We start from the raw sequence: 20,893 nt of genomic DNA, 5'->3' as shown, positions 1-20,893 counted from the left end.
GTTGCATTAACCTCCGATTCTCTTGCAGATTTGAACGCAGCTGCCAGCAATTGTTGTAGACCTGTGTTGGTCTATAGACCTCGATGGTCTTTGGGAATACTGGCGAGTGCCCAGTTTTCCACTGTGCGCAATTGGTACTGCCAGTGTGTGAGCTGTCCTGGAAGGGGACTTGGGGTTGAACCCCAAAAGAAGCAAAGGGTTCCCAACTGCCAAGAGGGCAGTTGTCCATGTGGGTGGAGATGGGTACCCATCAGGTTTTGGCCCCAGTTATGGAAGGAAACAGGGAGCCGATTCTCTTGGTGAGAGAAGGTTGGCAGCCCTGTGTGCTGCCTTGAAGGCCTGGGTGGCCACGCCCATGTCGGGAGTGGCACAAACCTCAAGTTTCAGGAAAGTGGGGGAGGCCTATTTGGATCAGAGGGAAGCTGTGAGTACCAGCACTCTGTCACAGGAATTACAGGCCCTGTGAGGTCCTATAGCATGTGAGACCCTGTGAAGGGGTACAGGTCACACAAAGGAGCTACTCTCTTAGTCCATTCTGCGAGGGCATATCACCCCTCCCGGAGACAATGTGTGGCTTAAGGATGGGCATAGCAGGGGGAACCCTACTATAAAGACAGCTGTGACTATCCATTTGAGTACAGACATACTGTGGTTTGATTCAGATACTGGGCAGAGTAGCCCTTTAGCCATTAGAAGGACAGGTGGGTTGTCTTTCCAGGCCGATGGTTGCTAAGATGGCACAGACAATAGCCATCACCCATGTGGTTCAGGAAAGCCCCACAGAGGGGTGGATCCTCCTAGCCAAAAGGAGCAGGCTACACAAGTGTACACGGAAGTACCTTCAGAGACGACATGTACAGGTGAAAGCAACGAGGAACTGTTCCAACCAAGACCTGTCCCCTAGGCAGAGGGGGGAAGAAGAAGCAGGACAGACCTAGCCATGGTCCGTTACTAGGGAAGGGCCATGAATAACCCTTCCTTTCCCTTGGGGAACCAGGTACGACTCTAACTTATAGTCATACCCCTCGAGCCAGTCCTGGCAATGTAACAGTTCCCTACAAGAGACAGGGGGGTACAGGCCAAGTAGGGTAGAACCCACGTTTGCTGTTAGGGCCAGAGTACTGGCCATAGCATGTTATAGTTTGTGTTGAACTCCATGTTCAGGGAGCTGGCAAGTAGTCCAGAGCAACCCTAGAAAGACATTCTGGTGTAATGGGTGGAGTGTGGGAACCACACCTGGGTCCCCGGTTAGTCAAGGCCAGTGGGAGCACAGACGCTTTGTTGTAATATACCAGAATGGCCAAGGCTGCTCTGAGCATGAGCCAAATCAGGGTGCCCAAGCCAAGATAAATAGGTGCAAGGAAACATGGTACACTGTGCCCTTCTGTAGCCAAAATGATTGATGTCACTATTGGCAACCAGCCTTCTTTGTCTCTAGAATGATATACATGTTATTTGACCAGCTTGTTGGCTGGAGTGCAAAGAAGCAGAGACAGTAGGCACAGAGAATGCAGCTCCTATGTGTACAGAAGAGGCTGAGAGCTCAGACGGTGCTGAGAGCTGGTACTGCCATGATGTGAAGCTAAGAACTTACAGAGAGCTCAGATACAGCTATCATGTTAACCAGCCAGTGTGCTGGGCAGGAGAGACAAGAGAAGTTGCTGAGACAGAGAGCTTAGGTACTGCTAGGATGTGAGGCCATGAGTCTAGGGGGCAGTGTGTGGCTGCTCAGATAATAAATAGCTGTGGTCACAGAGACTAATCCTGCTTTGTGGGAAAGAGGTACCTGTTCACCAGCCAGTGTCTGGCTGCCTGTTTGTATGGACTTTGCTATAAAGGACAGTTTATCTGATGGCTATATGGTCACTGACTTCTGCAGTAAAGACTCATTCTTATACAACCACAACCTCTCATGGCTTCTCCCTCTAAAACCTGGCGTCCTAGGAGGCCCAGCTCCATGTGGGGTGCGGGGTGGGGGTGGCGTGGGTGGCTCAGACCTGACTCCTGTCACTAGTGAGCAGAGGATAAAGGAGGAACTTGGACTAAGTTCCCAACAGTTAGTACAGTGGGCAGGGCTCGAGGGAGAACCAGCCCTGGCGTAGCCAGGAAGAATTTAGAAGAACACATGGACTCACAGCCACTCAGAGCGGCAGTGATGAGCAGGCTCCTGCTGTCTCTGACAGTGCGAAAGAAGATTACAGGAACTTACAAACACTCCAGAATTGGTAATTCTACTCCCAGATCTTTTTTAAAAATATATATTATTGATTTTTTTTTACAGAAAGGAAGGGAGAGGGATAGAGAGTTAGAAACATCGATGAGAGAGAAACATCGATCAGCTGCCTCTTGCACAACCCACACTGGGGATGTGCCCGCAACCAAGGTACATGCCCTTGACTGGAATGGAACCTGGGACCCTTCAGTCCACAGGCTGATGCTCTATCCACTGAGCAAAACCGGCCAGGGCTCTACTCCCAGATCTTAAAGTGAATATTAAGATGTTGTCCTGAGTCCATGCTGTATCTGGAAGGTAACCAGCTTTGACATATTCTTTTCTTTCAAAAAAAGAAAACACATTATTTTTTTTTGCATAAATTAGATTTTCTATCACTTTTGAAAGAAAAATATCTAAAACATGCATCAACGTTGTTTATTACTTTTGTGGTTGAATATTTAGTATGTGGGGCATTGTCTTTGCTAAATACAAATACTTAGTTTACTCCTGCTGTTGTCAGAGAGCCTGTGGCATTGCTTATGGCATCTGCGGCCAGTGACAGCACATGGATCTCCGACAAAGCCTTTCTGATTTCAGCGCTGTGTTCTGTATCCCATACCCAAATCACCCCACTCACCCCTGAATCTATACACTAAACCACAATCTCTGAATCTAGGTTTATTTGTGAAAATCACATTTTTCTCATGTGGAGTTTGTGTTGCAGAGCATCTAGAGTCATGTGACATACACTGCTTTGAACAGGACACTTGCCAGTTCAGGAGGGAAAAAAGAGGAAGTGTATAGTAATTATTTTAGCAGAAGTCTCTTGCTTATGGAGCTCATCATTATTCATTTGCTATAAGAGAGCTGCACAGCCAATTCAAGGATGCATAGTTTTTAAACTGAAGATCTTCTTATTAATAAGAAGAATCAGGAAGGAACTTATGATAAGAACAATATAATTTGCATATAAATTAATCCCAGAGCTTTTTTGCTATCTATAATGTCAGATGATGTACAAGGTTAATAGTGACTTTGATATGCATCCTCAGACTTCTTCTTCTTCTTGCAAATGCTGTAACTGGACAACAAAGGGGTCCAGGCTGCCTGTCACTACTTGAGCCAATTAAGCAGAGACAGGGTTAAATCATATATGAGCTCTTATTCCAAAACTGCCAGCAGCATGGGAGAGCAGCAGGTCATCCACAAAAATCTGCTCTACCTCTCCCCATCAACCAGCGGCTTATATTGGGTGGAAGGGCAAAGATTTTGTGGAAAAATAAGAATTACAGGCAGTGGGAAGTAGGCAATGTATAATGGTTACAGGCAATAAGGCTGGGGGTTGCAAAGGATGGGTGCCTCCTGGCATAGATCATTTCAGCCGCCATGAGGTTATAAATCTTTCCATAATGACAGGCAGTTCTTGGGAAAGGAGGATGACTGCATTCCAATGTGAGCTCCCATGTGCCAGGGCATGCAACTCTCAGCCAGGTTAAAATGTGCTTTCTCTAATCAGAACAGAACAGTCACAGTTAACAGAGCTTGTTTAATAGTTCTTATAATTATAGCTAGCCCCAATATTCTACTTCTGCCCCTAACAATACAAGTAAGAAATTTATGATAGTTGAAAATAAATGGAAGAAATACGATGATAAAATTATGAGATTGGTTTGGAATACAGTTCAGGGGTGTGATGGGGAAAAGGTCTGTTAAATCCTCGGGTAATGAATGTGGAGATCCAGAAGAAGGTCCATGTATTACTTGAATGCATTAGGAAAGCTTGGAAGATCTGGGTTAGCTTGAAACCGAACAACCAATGGGTCCGTGCTACTTGTCACTACTTGAGCCAATGACATAGAGACAGGGTTGAATCATATATGAGCTTTTATTCCAATAATGCCAGCATATGGGAGAGCTTCCAGTTACCTACAAAAATCTTCTCAGTACCTCCCCACCCCCATAAGCCGGATGCTTATATGGGGTACAAGAACAACGATTATATGGGGAAGTAGGCAAAAGGAATGAAAAAGGGCATTCAAAATACAATAATGGTTACAGATTACAGGCAATGCTGGCTGGGGGTTTGCAATTGGCTAGGGTTTGCAAAGGGCTGGTGCCTTTGGTTTCTGAAATAAGATTGACAATCTTTCCATGATAATAGGCAGCTCCTGGATGAGGAGGATGGGCCACATTTCCAGGAGAGCTCCCAGATTCCATGTACAACTCCCCAGCCAGGTGAGAATGTGCTGTCTCTAATCAGAACAGAACCATCATGATTAACAGAGCATGATTAAAATTTCTTAAGTTTATAGCTAGTCCCCAATATTCTATTTCTTCCTTTAACAAGCTGCCCATTTGTAGCCCAGCTGAGTCTTCCTCACACTGTCCAAGTTCTCCCTAATTGGTCAACTCTCCCTCTGTTCTTTACTTATGCAGCTACCAGTGGGTAAATTTGGAATGAGGGAAGGTAGGCAAAGGGAGTCATTTTAAAGGTTAGCTTAATTTCTGCAGAAATTATATACAGTGATTTATACATAGAAAGTTGTAGGTTCACCAATGGTTCCCAAGCTTCAAAGTCAGTTGTCTGACTACACAGGAGAGGCTGGAGAAGAATGTGGAGAAATCATGGAAGACAGAATGTCCAAGAAACCATGACAATGCACTTTATTTTCAGAAGATGCAAATGGTACATCTATTTTACAAGTATCCTTTTCATAATTAATAAATTCAAATCACAACTAAGATTGTGTTTTCTTTACAATGCCAAACTGATATTATACTAAGTGTCATTCATTAAGTGTCTCATTAAATCTAATAATACTTCGTAAATTTGATTCCCCATTTACTAATGAGGAAAGTGATACAAAACTGGATAAACTAAAAAATGCTATGTGTAGACTTCATACTCAAACTGTTTAACTCCAGCACTTACTATGTTGACATGGAGGGTTCCTGAACACAGAGTCTGCAACAGTTCTGATACTAGTAAACTCAAATGTGCCAGTGCCCTGAAAGTAAACATCCTTTGGCCATTACCATGCCAACACCCTTGCACACCAGCCCTCTTCTATGGGGGCCTCACTTCATAGCCAGCTATCACACTGACTCTCTCTCACACTCACAAACTCCTTATGGAATATTAAAAGTGAAATGATACAAAAAACTACCAGAAGTCACCTCTTATTAGATGAATAAGACTACACTTACGGTTTTGGAAAACCCACAGGGGATAAAATTCAAGCCCTTTGTATTGGACATTTTTAAAATGACACCAAATCCAGTAACTTAAAAGTATGATATCTGAGACATTACTTGCCTTCCTAAAGTTAAAAGTATTTCACCATTTGTTTTGATGTAATGCCTCTGCAAACTCACAAGCAGACGTAGGAAGGATATCTAAATTGACCAGCAGACTATACTTTATACCACAACATATCCACTAGACAAGAGTAATCCAACAGCATGGGGAGAACCTAGCCTTTAAAATTCCACAAGTTGGACACAGAGATGAGATTTTATTGGTTATCAATAAATCTAAAATCATGAAAATGTTTATCTAAGGTTACAAGTTGAGATAAAAATACAATATTTTCAGAATAATTCAAGGTAGAAATAATGAAGATAGCAGGAAAGATTAAAAACAGGTACAAGAGGGAGTTCTGACCAGGTGATTCTACAGAACTGATTTATACACTCACATGAGAGAATGACAGATAGAGGGAGAATAGAAAATGTTGGCAAAATAAGCAGCAGTGTCGTGCACCTCCTCCTAGAGCCAGGCCTGAAAAGCAACTAACATCCAACCTGAATTAAAAAATTAGACACAACTGAGGAGACAATTTTTAGTAAGGAATTGCAGAGGATGCCTAGAGAATGCCACTTGCCAGCCATAAGCAGCATGAAATCATCACCATGCCCCGACAATGAGTGGTGCAGTACTCCAGGCAGGCTCCCAGTCATCTGCAGGGCTCCCACACCAGGACTCCTCACCAACCTGCTGGGACCAAGAGTCCTAGTATCTGGCTCCAAGGCCCTGCAGAGAGTGCAAGCCAGGATTAACCCATTCCCCACCCCCACTTCAGCCTCTGGAACTGTGCTGCTAACCTGACCAGGAGCCACCCAGTGCCTGCTCCACCCTGAGTCTCTGGAGCTGCTGCTATGGTGACCCAGAGCAGAGCAAGTCACAGCACACTACACCATAGGCCACAGGAGTGTGTGGACTGTGCAACCCAGAGCAACCAGTGCTTGCTCCACTCCAGACCCCTTGGATAGCCCAGCTGGGGTGACCTGGAGCAACCCATGTCCGCTTCACCCTGGCCCAGGAGGGGTGGCCCAGAGGAACCCAGTGCATGCCTCACTCAGGGCCATGGGGTAGCTCTTACTATGTGACCCGTAGCGACCTATGCCCACTCTATCCCAGTCACTGGGACAGTCCTGCCGGGGCCATCTGGAGTAACACAATGTGCACCTCACTCTGGGCAACAGGAGAGCACAGACTGAGATACCCAGAACAATCTGCCACACTCCACATTGAGAGGGGTTAAGTGGAGCAACCCAGAATGCATCTCACTCCAGGCTACAATAAAACAAGGACAGTATGACCCAGAGCAACCAACAACCATTCCATCCCTAGCCCAGGGTCTTGCTGCCAGAGCAACATGGTGTTACCCAGCATGAACCACCCAGAGAAACCTGCACTCACTTCTTCCAGGCCCCTGGGACAGTCCTGCAGGGGCTATTCAGAGAAACACAGCACATGCCTCACTCCAGGCCACAGAGAGTGCTGCTGGGGTGACCCAGAGCAAGACAGTGTGCCCAGCCAGGGGCCACAGGACCATGCTGCAAGTGCAATGTCAGAGAGATTTAGGGTGCCATGGTGCCACAGGTGCCAGGGCTGCAGAGCAAATTGCATGCCATAGGGCTCTGGGTCCTCACAGGGAGTCATACACCAGAGGAACTGTAGATGTGCTCCCAATAACCCAAACATCGCAAACAGACAACTTAGGAACCAGATCCATGAGAGAAGGGGATACAACTCAGAGCAGAGGAATAAAGGCATGAGACACAAGGCAGACCCAGCGTCTGGGCTAATAATTTCCAGACAATGGCCCTTATAACCTCTCAAACCCCAAGGAAAGTGCCTAGGGCCAGAAAGGGACAGCAAATATGGGGGAAAAAAGAAACAAACCCCCAAGGAAAGAAAAGAAGGAATCTGAAGAATAGGAACAAAATGAAATGAAATCAGAAAAAGAATTCAGAGTAAGGGTCATATAGTTCGTAAATCGGATGGATGAGAAAATCAACAACTTATGTAAGAATCAAGCGGAATTCAAGAATGATATAGCTACAGTAAAAAGAAAAACAGGATGGCAGGATTCAAAAGTAGACTAGAAGCGAATAACGGAATCAGTGAGTTAGAACATAGGGCTGAAAACACACGCAATCTGAACAGCAATTGGAGAAAAAAATTAGACAGCAGGAGAGCCTAAGGGAGTTTTGGGACAACATGAAACAAAGTAACATATGTATAATAGGAGTGTCAGAAAGACAAGAAGAGGAGCAAGGATTAGAAAACCTATTTGAAGGAATAATGAAAGAAAACTTCCCAGATATGGGGAAGAAAAAGTCACACAAACACAGAGAGTCCAAAACAAGATGAACCCAAAAGACCCACACCAAGACACATCATAATTACAGTGGCAAACATTAATGACAAAGAGAGAATCCTAAAGACTTCAAGAAAGAGACTGATAGTTACCTACAAAGGATCTCCCATTAGATTATCAACTCATTTCTCAAAAGAAACACATTAGTTCAGAAGGGAATGGAATGAAGTATACAAATTGATGCAAAACAAGGGGCTGAATTTAAGAATACTCTATTCAGCAAGGCTATCATTTAAAATTAAAGGGGAAAGCAGGAGTTTCACAGACTAAAAAAGCCTAAGTGAGTTTATCCCTCCGAGAGAGCAATTCAAGAAATGCTAAAGGGACTGTAATAAAAAGAAGAAATAGCAAGGGAAGAAGGGACACAGGCATAAAAAAAATAAAAATGGCTACAAACAAATACCTATCAATAATATCCTTAAACATAAATGAATTAAATACTTCTATAAAAAGACACAGAGTGGCTGAATGGATAAGAAAACATGACCATATATCTGCTGTCCCCAAGAGACCTACCTCAGAAGAAGGGGCTCACACAGACTGAAAGTGAAGGGATGGAGAAATATTGATGAGGTAAATAAAAATTTTAAAAAGCTGCGGTAGCAATACTTATAGCTGACAAAATACACCTCAAAGTGAAGGCCATTACACCAGACAAGGAAGTCCACTTCATAATACTAAAGGGATCAATGAAACAAGAGGATATAATTCTCTTAAACATATATGCACCCAAATGCAGGAGCATCCAAATACATAAAAAATTTTCTTGAATATATCAAAGAAGAGAATGAGAGCAATACAATCAGAATAGGGGACTTTAATATCCCACTGACGTCACTGGGTAAATGCTCTAGACAAAATAAAAGCAAAGAAACAGCAACCCTAAAAGACTCACTAGATCAGATAGACTTAACTGACATCTTCAGAACATTTCAACCCAAAGCTACAGAATATACATCCTTCTCAAGAGCACATGGGACATTTTCAAAGATAGAGCACATATTGGAACACAGGCAAAGTCTCTTCAAATTCAAGAAGATTGAAATCGTGTCAAACATCTTCTCAGAACACAATGGCATAATATTAGAAATCAAATCAAATAAAACAATCAAAAGTTCAAAAACTTGGAGGCTAAATAGCAGTTATTAAACAATGATGGGGCTACCAAAGAGATCAAAGAAGAAATTAAAAATAACCTGGAAACAAATGATAATGAAAACAAAACAATCCAAAATCTATGGGACGTAGTGAAAGCAGTCTTGAGAGGGAAGTTCATAGCATGCCAACTTCAAAAAAACAAGAAAAACTCATAATGAGTTATCTAACTCTACCACTTAAAGAAATAGAAAGACAGCAACAAAAAAGCCCAGAGTGAGCAGAAGGAAAGAAATAACAAAAGATCAGAGTGCAAATAAATGACACTGAGACAAAAAAAAAATCAATAAAACCAAGAGCTGGTTCTTAGAAAGGATAAATAAGATTGATGAGTCTCTAGCCAGGCTCACCAGGAAGCAAAGAGAGAGGACCCAAATAAACAAAATCAGAAATGAAAGAGTTGAAATAACAATGGACCACACAGAAATACAAAGGATTGTAAGAAAATAATATGAACAACTCTATTCAAACAAACTGGTCAACCTAGAAGATATGCATGTATTCCTAGAAACATATGACCATCCATAATTCAATCAGGAACAATAAAAGAAAATCTGAATAGACCCATGACTATGGAGAAAATTGAAGCAGTAATGATAAAACTTCCAGCAGAGGGAGCACCATGGCTGCTGACAGGAAGGCAGTGAGGAAGTGAGTGTAGGACAGTGAGGGAGTGAAAGTGGAATGTGTGGACATGTGGTGTGTGTGTGTGTGTGTGTGTGTGTGTGTGTGTGTGTGAGGAACAGTTAGATCCCTCAGGACTTTTGTGGGCTGGTGGATTGGACTCTTTTAGACCAATGCAAGCATTCCTGGTTGGCCGGTGTTGGAAGAGAAAGTGCACCATCTTGAAGGGCAAAGCTGTTGTGACTAGAAGCCCAGCCTACCACCACCCAGTTTGGCCTCAGATGCAAAATGGGACCCTATAGCTACTCTAGACAAAAACCTACTACCTCAGTTGCAGTGCCACTGACAGCGAGACTCCAGCCTTCCTGCCTCAGGCTCCTGTGAGTTCTGGAGTGTGTTCCCCTCCTGCTAACCAATGGTGGCCATGCCACCTGGCTCCACAAGCTTTCCCATGACTCTTGGAGCTTGCAAGGCTTCCACCAAGCCCTCCACTGTGGCTCAGGCCCCACGAAACTTGGCACCTGGATCCTTTGGTGATAGCATCAATGGGGAAACAAAGGAGCTACCCCCAATGGAATGAAAAGGAGAAATTGCCCCCCCCCCCCACCAAGGAACTAAATGAAATAGAGGCATGCAATATGACAGAAAAACAATTCAGAGTAATGGTAACATCTACACTAATAATAGACAAACATGGTAATTGACCATACCTTCGCTATGCCCGCCATTAGCTGAACAGAGTGATATGCAAATTAGCCGGAGGTTAATTTGCATATTGAAGACAGAGCTGGAGAGCACGAGCCGCCATCCAGGCCCCCGTGTGTGACCTGGAGGCGGCGGCTCAGGCAAAGCAATTGCTGATCACTTTGCCTGAGCCCCTGACAGCCCGCCGGGGATGGGTTGCGATCTGGAGGTGGGCAGGGGCATGGAGCCCACTCCCGTGTGTGACCCGGGGGCGGACATGGGCTTAAGTGAAGGCAAGTGATGCCGATTGCCTCGCCTGAGCCCCCACCCCCCTGCTGGAGACACGGGGCCCACTCCCATGTGCAACCCAGGGGGGGGGCAGCGGCTCAGGCGAAGCAATTGGCATCGCTTGCCTTCGCCTGAGCTCCCTTTCACCCGCCAGGAACACGGGGCCCTCTCCAAAACACACACAGAAAGAGGGAGAGAGAGAGAGAGAGAGAGAGAGAGAGAGAGAGAGAGAGAGAGAGAGAATTTGGTACCTCACATCCCTCCCTGATCGACCACTGTGATTCCAAGCCAGTGAAGGCTTCCTTTTGGTCTCAGCTCCAGTTTCCTCACACTCACCCCAGGCCTGAGAACACAGTGCTTGGCAGGGGCACCCAGGGGTTCAGGGATGCAGTGTGAGGGGCCAGCACAATTTGGGGCGGGCTGTGTTTACACCACCAAGCTCCCCACTTCTGCCCTGGCCCACGCATTCCTCCTCCTTACCGTCAGAGGCCCATCTCCTGCCTACATGCTAGCTGGGCAAGCCCAACTGCACCAGGGCATGAGCCATGGCGATCGGGATGGCCACTTCCTGGGATGGGATGGCCTGACCAAGGTGTTTCATGAGGGCAATGAGGCACGTGGGTATGCGCAGCCCTCGGGTGACAGGGGTGGCTGGCCAAGCTGAGTCTTGCTTCAGTGGGGCCAGTGGGAGCCCGAGGCCACCCCAACCCCCACAGGTCCCAGGCAGACGGTGGCTCTGTGGAGAGAGGTGTCTCCATGCATGCTGCCGGGGTAGCTGTGAGCTGCTGCAACCCCACCCCACGCTTCAAGGAGGTGGAGAAGGCTCGCAGGCCCCAGCACCCTAGGCTGCACTGCCTGTGCCTCAGCCTTCCAGGTTGGCTGGGTTCAGAGCAGGTGAGCTGCTCCCTTTCCCCAGTGGTACCACAGGGAGGAGAACGCTGGGTGCAGGGAAGGGACCTCAGCTGTGATCCTCCTGGTGTGCAGAACAGGCCCAGCCTGGCCCAGTGGGGTGCTTAGGAAGTCTGGTTAATTAGGCAGTGGTTCATACCAACTCTTGCTCTGCCATCTTCCTCCAGCTCTTCAAGCTAGTCCCCCTGCCCCACCTGTCTGGGGGAATGGCTCTGGGTGACCTCCCTGAGTTCAGACTGTTGACCCAGAGACCTCAAGGAAGAGTGCCCAGCCGGGCCCTGGCAGGGGCCGGTGCAAAACTACCAGGGAAAAGTTGCTTCAGTGTCTCGGTGAAGTTTGCAACTGACCCAAGGAGGAAACCTGAGAGGGGAAAGGCTGAGAGGCATGAATTTCCAGCATTTTAGCCACTTGAAAACAGCTCCACTTGGAATGTGAGGAGGTTGTATGTTCAGCTGAGAAGTGAGAGGGCTGAACTCCACCGTTGCTGGGCTCCTGTCAGTCTGAAGCAAAAGCGTCCACCACAATAAGAACAGAGTGAGGGGCCCGGAGTAAGGAAAGACAATTTAAGAAAACCATGTCTAGACTTTCCCTAGCCCTCTCCTTCTTTCTGCTGCCTACTAGAGCCCCAGTCCCCACCACAGTTCTGTCTCCACCTTTTAGTCCCCTATTCTCCAACCACAGAGGAAAGAAATCAGGAAGGAGTCTGTGCTGCCTTTAGAAAGTATCTATATACCTGATTGGCCAGTTGCCTTCCACAGAGGGAGGCCAGACCGTGGCTTAGGCCCACTCCCCACAGAGACATCAGAAGGACATCCTGTGAGGGCTCCCAGACTGTTAGAGGTGGCAGGCTGGGCTGAGGAATGCCCCCCTGAGTGCACAAATTTTTGTGCACTGGGCCTCTAGTAGTTCATAAATCAGATGGATGAGAAAATCAAAAGCCTATGTAAGACTCAAGAGGAACTCAAGAGTGATATAGATACAATAAAAACACAATGGAAGGTTTCAACAGGAGAAGTGGAGGACAATTAGTAAGTTACAAGATAGGTTAGAGAAACCAGCCTAATCTGACCAGCAATTGGAGGAAAAAAATAGAAAGCAAGAGAGTCTAAGGAGCTTTGGGACAACATGAAATGAAGTAACATACCTACCAGGTGTACCGGCTAATAATACTTATTTTTTTCAATAGATGGCATTACACATATGTTAATATATATGCAATTTGATATGTGTGCTATTTTGTTGTATTGACAGCAAGCTTGAAAAATACATATGTCAAATTTCCTGAAGGTGTTAACATCATAGATATTTTTATGCTTAAAATGTCAAATTTCATGCTAAAAGAAAAGAGCAATTTCTGGAAGTTTTAATTCATTACTTTATTTTGAAGAAAAATGCTGCTGAAAGTTATTGTATACTTCGGGAAGCTTATGGTGAACATGCTTTATCTCAAGATACTTGTGAATGCTGGTTTAAATGTTTTAAAGGTGATGATTTGAATGTGAAAGACAAAGAATGTCTAGGTCAACTGAACAAGTTCAAAAACCAACAATTACAAGCATTATTGGATGAAGATGCATGCCAAATACATACACACAAAAAAAAAAACTTGCAGAAAGATTAAACATTGCTCAGAAAAGAATTTCCTATAATTTACAAGCAATGGGAAAGATTTTAAAAGAAGGAAAATGGTTGCCACATCAACTGAATGAAAGACAAATGGAAAATCGAAAAGTCATCAGTAAAATGTTGCTTCAACAGCATGAAAGAAAGTCTTTTTGCATCAAATTGTGACTGGTGATGAAAAGTGGATTTATTTTGAGAATCCCAAAATGCACAAAATCATGGGTTGATCCAAGTCAACCATCAACATCAACTCTAAGTACCTATCTATACTAATAAAAGAGTAGTATGCTAATTAGACAGGGAGACCTTCTGGATGTCTTCCGGATGACCATTTGGACAAAGCCACAGCAGCTGCCAAGGCAGGCAACACAGAAGCAACACCATGGTGGTGCTGCAGCCTGAGGAGTGGGAGCAGAGGAGGCAGTAACCACCACTGCAGAAGCCAAAGCAGAGGCGATGCCCCCAACAAGGGAGCGGTAGCTGGTGTGAGGACATCAACTGCTACAACGTAAAGGGCCACACCCACAAGATGGTGAAGGTAGGGCTGGGCCTGAATGAAGAGGATTGCAGCCAGGATAAGCCACAGTTCAGGAGCCTCTGGGAGTGGTGGTACTAGGCCATCCAGTGCTGCATCCAGTCCCTGAGGCATGCTGGGCAGTGCCGTGATGCCAACTGCCCACAGCCACCCTGCCAGAAGATGAATTGGGTTGTGCAGCACACCAAGGACTGCCAACACAAGACCAATGGAGGTTGTGGAGTGTGCTAGCAATTCATCACCCATTGCTACTACCATGCCAAACCCTGCTAAGAAAACACATGCAAAATTCCCTATTGCCCCAACATCAAGCAGCTCTGCCAGCAGCACACATAGCTCATATGCCAACAGATGCCACCATCAACACCCACCCCGTGCCTCAGTGGAGTCTGCCTTCCCCTTCTTCAGCACCACCTCTGTTCCCCATACTGAATCCCAGCACACCCTGGACACCACAGCCCCTGACTCTGTCCCAGCCCTTGCCTGTGAGCTTGTCACTAGCTGGCTTCTCCAGTGTGGCCAGAACTCAGCCCCCCACCACAGTTTGCACTGGGAAGCCCACTAACCAGGTGCCAGCTCCACCACCCCCAACCCGGCCCACCTGCAACAGTGGAGGCACCCAGCAGATTGCACGTGAGGCTTGTACTGGGTGAGCACGAACAATGGTATGCTCCTGAGGCACAGTGACTCCCGAGAGCCAGATTGCCCCCATGGGCCTGGATGTGTCCCAACCATGTCAGTGGGCTTGTTATTCTGCCCCCCCCCCACACACACCAAGGGGAGTGGCAGCCGGCACCATCCCCCAGCAACAACCAATGTGAGACATGCACAGACCTGTGATGTCTATGCAGACCCAAGGTTCAGCCACCTCAGAACATCTCTCCAGGTGCCCTGCAGGACCTGCTGCAGACCCTGAAGTCTCCCAGCTCCCCCAGCAGCAGCACATGCTCAACATCCTCAAGTCAAACCCCCAGCTAATGGCAGTTCTCACCAAATAGCACACGGACAAGTAAGTGGCCAGCCAGCCTGGCCTCCAGCTCTAGCCCAGGCTGCTGAACCTGAACACCATGCAAGCCAGCGAGCCACAACCTGCTGTCCCTCCACAGCAGCAAGCAATGGGAGGTCTGAATCCCCAATGCCAGGCCTTGAACATCATGAACCCGGGGTGCAACCACAGCATGGCGAGTATGAGCCACAGTACAGAGAGATGCCACAGAGCAGCAGCAGCAGCAGCAGCAACAGCAGATAGGCAGCGCTGGCATGGCTGCAGGCCTGGCAGGACACGCCCAGTTCCAGCAGCCTCAGGGATTCTGATGCCACCCACAGCCATGCAGCAGAAACAGATCCAGCAGCAGATTGGGTCCCAGGCCAGCCAAACCCAACTAGGCATATTCTGTATCTTTCCCCTGCCCTCAGTTTCTCCCCTGCACTCAGTACTTTTCTATTGTCCCCGCTTGAGGGTCCTGCCCTCTCTGCTGTTTTCCTGTTATTTTCATTTCAGGTATCACAAGAGAAGCTAAGCAGCCGAGAAAAGCAACACTAGACCCAGCTTCCTGCAACCACCTTCACCTACATCAGACGTACACAGAGACATAAATATCCTGCCCTCCCTACTCTTGCTTGCTGAAATAGTCATACTGGTGTGTATTAAAAATAAAATTTCTCAAACTCTCACAACATCTCTTGGCCTGTCTCCTGTCAGCACAGAACGAACAAATCCCATGAGTTCCACCAGCACATGCTTTCAGAGAGCCACAGGCCTCACCTCTCTGGCCAGCAGATGGCCACATCCCTCAGTAGCCAGGTGAGATCTCTGGCCCCTGTCCAGTCTCCAGACCCCAGTCCCAGCCTCCACATTCCAGCCATCGCCACGGATATGACCCAGCCTTCACCACACCATGTCTCCCCCCGCCCATTGGTTCTCCCCATCCAGGACACCCCGTTACCATGGCCAACTCCATAGATCAGGGACACTTTGGGAACCCCAAATATGCAATGCTACCACAGCTAAATACCCCTACAGAAGTGCATTGCCCAGTGAGCTGTCCCTGGTTGGTGACACCGCAGTAGACACCCTAGAAATGTTGCGGGGGAGGGAGTGGAGATGTCGCTGCCATGGGAGAGGAGGCAACACTGCTGCCACCGCCACCTCAGCTTTCACAGAGATGGCCTGGGAGACGCAGTGCCTGGGAGAAGCCTTGGCGCGGGCCCTTCGCAGAGGCAGCGGGAGAGGGGGCTGTAGGATTCCGGTCCCAGTGCTGCCCCTTTTGCAGAGGCAGCCATAGAGACAGGTGTGCAGGCCCAGTCCCAGTGCCACGCCTATGCAGAGGTGTGACCTGCTGTTCCTCAACCTTCCACTGTCCCTCCCCCAGCAGAGCTGGCACCAGATCGTCCCCCAACCACCAGTGGGCAGAGACATAAATCACATAATCATATCAATTATGTGCAGAAAAAGCATTTGACAAAATCCAACACACTTTCTTGATAAAAAACTCTCAGCAAAGTGGGAATAGAGGGATCATACCTCAACATAATACAAGTCCTATATGACAAACCTACAGCCAACATCATACTTAATGGGTAAAAACTAAACCCATTTTCCCTAAGAACAGGAACAAGATAAGGATGCCCACTTTCACCACTCTTGTTTGACATAGTAATAGAAGTATTAGCCATAGCGATCAGAAAAGAAGAAATAAAAGGCATCCAAATAAAAAAAAAAAGAAGTAAAGCTGTCCTTATTTGCAGATGACATGATACTATACATAGAAAACCCAAGAGACTCCATCAAAAAGCTGCTAGACCTAATAAATGAATTTGGCAATGTAGCAGGATACAAAATTAACACCCAGAAATCTATGGCCTTTTTATACACCAATAATGAACTCACAGAAAGAAATGAAAAAAAAATCTCATTTACCATTGCACCAAAAAATTAAGATACCTAGGAATAAACTTAACCAAGGATGTAAAAGTCCTGTACTTGGAAAATTACAGGACATTGAAAAAAGAGATAGAGGAAGACATAAACAAATGGAAGAACATACCTATTCATGGATTGGTAGAATCAACATCACTAAAATATCCATACTACCTAAAGCAATCTATAGATTCAATGCAATACCTATTAAAATACCAATGGCATATTTCAAAGGTCTAGAAAAAACTCTCCCAAAATTGATCTGGAATAAAAAACAAACCCAAATAGCCACAGCTGTCCTGAGAAAGAAGAACAAAGTTGGAGGGATCACAATACCAGACATCAAACCATATTACCAAGCCACAGTTCTCAAAACTGCCTGGTACTGGCACAATAACAGACATATCGACCAATGGAACAGAATAGAGAGCCCAGAAATTGACCCAAGCCATTATACTCAATTAATATTTGACAAAGGAGGCAAGAGCATACATGGAGCCAAAACAGCCTCTTTAATAAACGGTGTTGGGAAATTTGGTCAGATACAATTAAAAAACAAAAAAACAAAACTGAAACTAGATCACCAACTTATACCATACACAAAAACAAATTCAGAATGGCTAAAGAACTTGAATGTAAGACAGAAAACCATAAAAATTCTACAAGACTCCATAGGCAGCAAAATTGCAGACATATGTCGTAGCAATATCTTTAAAGACACAGATCCTAGGGAAAGGGAGACTAAGGAGAAAATACACAAATGGGACTACATCAATGTAAAAAGCTTCTGCACAGCAAAAGAAACCATCAACAAAACAAGAAAGCCCAATGAATGGGAGAACATATTTGCCAATGTTATCTCTGATTAAGGGTGTCATCTCAACATATACAGGGAACTCATACAACTTAACAAAAGGAAGACAAACAATCCAAACAAAAAATGGGCAAAGGACCTAAATAGACACTTTTCAAAAAAAGGACATTCAGAAAGCCAAGAGACACATGAAAACATCCTCAAAGCCACTAATCATCTGAGAGATGCAAATCAAAACAACAATGAGGTACCACCTCACACCTATCAGAATGCCTATCATCAACAAATCAACAAAGGACATGTGCTGGAGAGGATGCAGAGGAAAAGGAACCCTCCTTCATTGCTGGTGGGAATGCAGACTGGTGCAGCCATTGTGGAAAATAGTATGACATTTTCTCAAAAATTTAAAAATGGAACTGCCATTTGACTACTTCTAAGAATATTTCCCAAGAAAACAGAAACACCAATCAGAAAGGATATATGCACCTCTATTTTCATAGTAGCAAAATTTACAATAGCTAAGATTTGGAAACAACCTAAATGCCCATCACAGAATGAGTGGATTAGAAAACTATGGTACATCTACACAATGCAATACTACGCTGCTATAAAACAGAAGAAATTCTTACCATTTGCAGCAGCATGAATGGAACTGGAGAGCATTATGCTAAGTGAAATAAGCCAGGCAGTGAAAGAAAAATACCACATGAACTCACCCATTTATGGATAATAAAGCACATTATAAACTAATGAATAAAAAGAGATACAGAGGCATAGAAACACCGAACAGACTGTCAAAGTACAGTGGGGAGACTGGGGAGTGTTGAGGGTGGGTCATTAAGAGATCAACTGAAGGACTTGTATGCATGCATATAAGCATAACCAATGGACACAAGACACTGAGGGAAGGGGGTGAGGGCATATGTGGTGGCATTCGGAAAGCCAAGGGAAGGTCAATGGGGAAAAAAGGAGACATATATACTACTATTTGTAATCTTTAAGCAATAAAATAAAATTTAAAAAAAATGTTTGCTCCCTTTGGCAGAAAGTATTATAAAATTGGAAACATACAGAGAAAATTAGCATGGCACCTTTGCAAGGATGACAACCAAATTCATAAAGCGTTCCATTTTTTTGAGAAAGGATCCTCCTTCAGAATCAATTTTTAGGATATGAACATCATAAATTTCTTAAGAAAGAATATAAATCAAAGCATCTGTTTAATAAAAATATAATCAAGCCACATATGTAATTTCATAAGTAGCCACATTAAAAATGAAAACAAACAGGTGAAATTAATATATTTTATTTCACCTGATATGTAAAAATATTATTTAAACCTGTGATCAATATAAAATTGTTAAAAATAAAAAAGATAAATTAAAAATGAAATTCCATTTTGACCCAGTAATCCCACTTCAAGGATTATATCTCAAGAAATCAGAAACGCCAATCAGAAAGGACATATGCATTCTATGTTCATAGCAGTACAATTTATAATAGCTAAGATTTGGTAACAGCTTAAGTGCCCATCAGCAGATGAGTGGATTAAAAAAATTGTGGTGCATCTACACAATGGAATACTACGCTGCAGTAAAAAAAGGAAAGAATATTTACCATTCACAACTGCATGGATGGGCATGGAGAGCATTATGCTAAGCGAAATGAGCCAGTCAGAGAAAGATAAATATCATATGATCTCACTTATTTGTGGAATATAATGAACAGCATAAACTGATGAACAAAAATAGATCCAGAGACAGAAAAGCATCAAACAGATCATCAAATTTTAGAGGGAAGGCAGGAGGTGGTGGGGAGAAGAGATCAACCAAAGTACATATATGAATGTATATAAGCATAACCAATGGACAAAGTCACTGGGTGGGGGGTGTGAATGGATGTGCTGGAAGGTAGGGGTGGCTGGGGAGCGGTGAAGGGTTAAAAAAGGAAACATATGTATTACTATATGTAATACTTTAAACAACAAAGAATTTTTCAAAAACAAAACAAAAAAGAATGGCAGGTAGAGCTCACCATCCTCTAAGTCTATCTGAAAACAACATAGAAAAAGACTTGTAAAACAACACATGAAATAGACTTGTTAGAATAACAGATATAAGGAACTCTGGGCTGGCTTCTCTCCATTTATAGGATGGCTACAAGTTTTATTTGGTGCAATCACAGAGTAATGACTTCAATTACTTACTAAGCACACTCTTATTCTGTCTTAAATCTTATAATCTCATTTCAAAACTAATTTATATATTTTTGAAGTCAGAGTATTTTTAAAATAAGGAAAATAAAATAATATGTTAAGATGGAATCACAGGACTCTGCCACACCTTTACTCAAAGAGCAACCACACTCTAACTGCCCTCATGGCGTTTCGTGGTGCAGAACAAAGGTTACAGGTGAGGCTCCACAGAACCTTCACCCCATGAAGATGCTGATATGGATCATGAACACTGCACTCAGTTAATTGTGAGTGAAACTCTTAGCGAGAAGAACAGAGTTCAGAGTACTTCCTGTCTGTTCCTTCTGAGGCTGGTGTGATAAGAGGGTCCTTGAACAATGCACTACCATCCACCTCACCTGTCTTGAAAGCTCAGCTTGAGCTGATAGATAAGGAGCAGGAGGCATGGAGACAGCAGCCTGAGCCTGTAATCACTTGAGAATATTTTTTTAAAATACTGGTTCCTCCCCTCCTGCCCACCCCTGAAAAATTTATATTTGATTGGTCTGAGGTGCAACTTTTGCTATGGTACTTTTTAGGGAGCTTTTAAGGTGCCTCTTATGAACAGCTAGAGTTGAGAACTATTGATCTAGAAATATGGTTAATATTTTACAAGTGGAGTAGCCAAATGGACTTTGGTGTCACGCTCCTTTAAACTGTATCACTGAGATTATGAATTTCTCAGCAATTACATTGAAGACTGATTGATGACTTGTTGGCTGGGAAAAATTTGAAGATTTTTGTATCCTCAGTAAACAGAGGTTGATATTAGTTTTATAGTCTGTGGTGGTTCTGACATGGGAGAAGTCTTCATTTTGTTTTTTAGCCCCATCTTTGGCTGTGCCATTTGTGTGGACAGTTGGGCCAAGCTGTGGTGTGTTTTGAAGCTCACCACTGGTTGTGTTGGAAGGCCAGGGCTCAAATGTGGGAGGATGCCAGACATTGTGTGGAACGGGTCTTAGGCTACCCATTCTTAGCTACCTTGCTATTCACTGTTTGTTTCTGCATCTACTAGGCCTAGATTTATGTGGGAGGGGCTTCAGCTTTCTGAAGCTTTGAGCTGGGGGTAGATCAATAAAAGTCCATGGCTCCCTGACATTGGTATCCATTTGTCAGCTACTCAGCTACCCCCTGAGATTGCCTGGACTTCCTCCAGAGTCTTAGGAAGAAAGGCTGTAGAGTGAGCCAAAGCTGGCCACACTCCACTAACACTTCCATGTAGGTCAA

The 20,893-nt window shown here is 44.7% G+C and overlaps 1 pseudogene across 1 annotated transcript in view; it reads right to left on the bottom strand.

The window, feature by feature from the left end:
• LOC308521523 (pleckstrin homology domain-containing family G member 5-like) overlaps positions 1-13,945 on the bottom strand; it is a 31,851-nt pseudogene extending 17,906 nt beyond the window's left edge. Inside the window, exon 1 of the transcript in view lies at positions 13,494-13,945. The product of the transcript in view is annotated as a pleckstrin homology domain-containing family G member 5-like (transcript). The remainder of the gene's footprint in view (positions 1-13,493) is intronic.
• Between the last annotated feature and the right edge of the window lie 6,948 nt (positions 13,946-20,893).

Source organism: Myotis nattereri (assembly GCF_964212035.1).
Source record: "Myotis nattereri genome assembly, chromosome: 6".
NCBI classification, from domain to species: Eukaryota; Metazoa; Chordata; class Mammalia; order Chiroptera; family Vespertilionidae; genus Myotis; species Myotis nattereri.
This window is presented reverse-complemented; position numbering and strand designations above follow the sequence as displayed.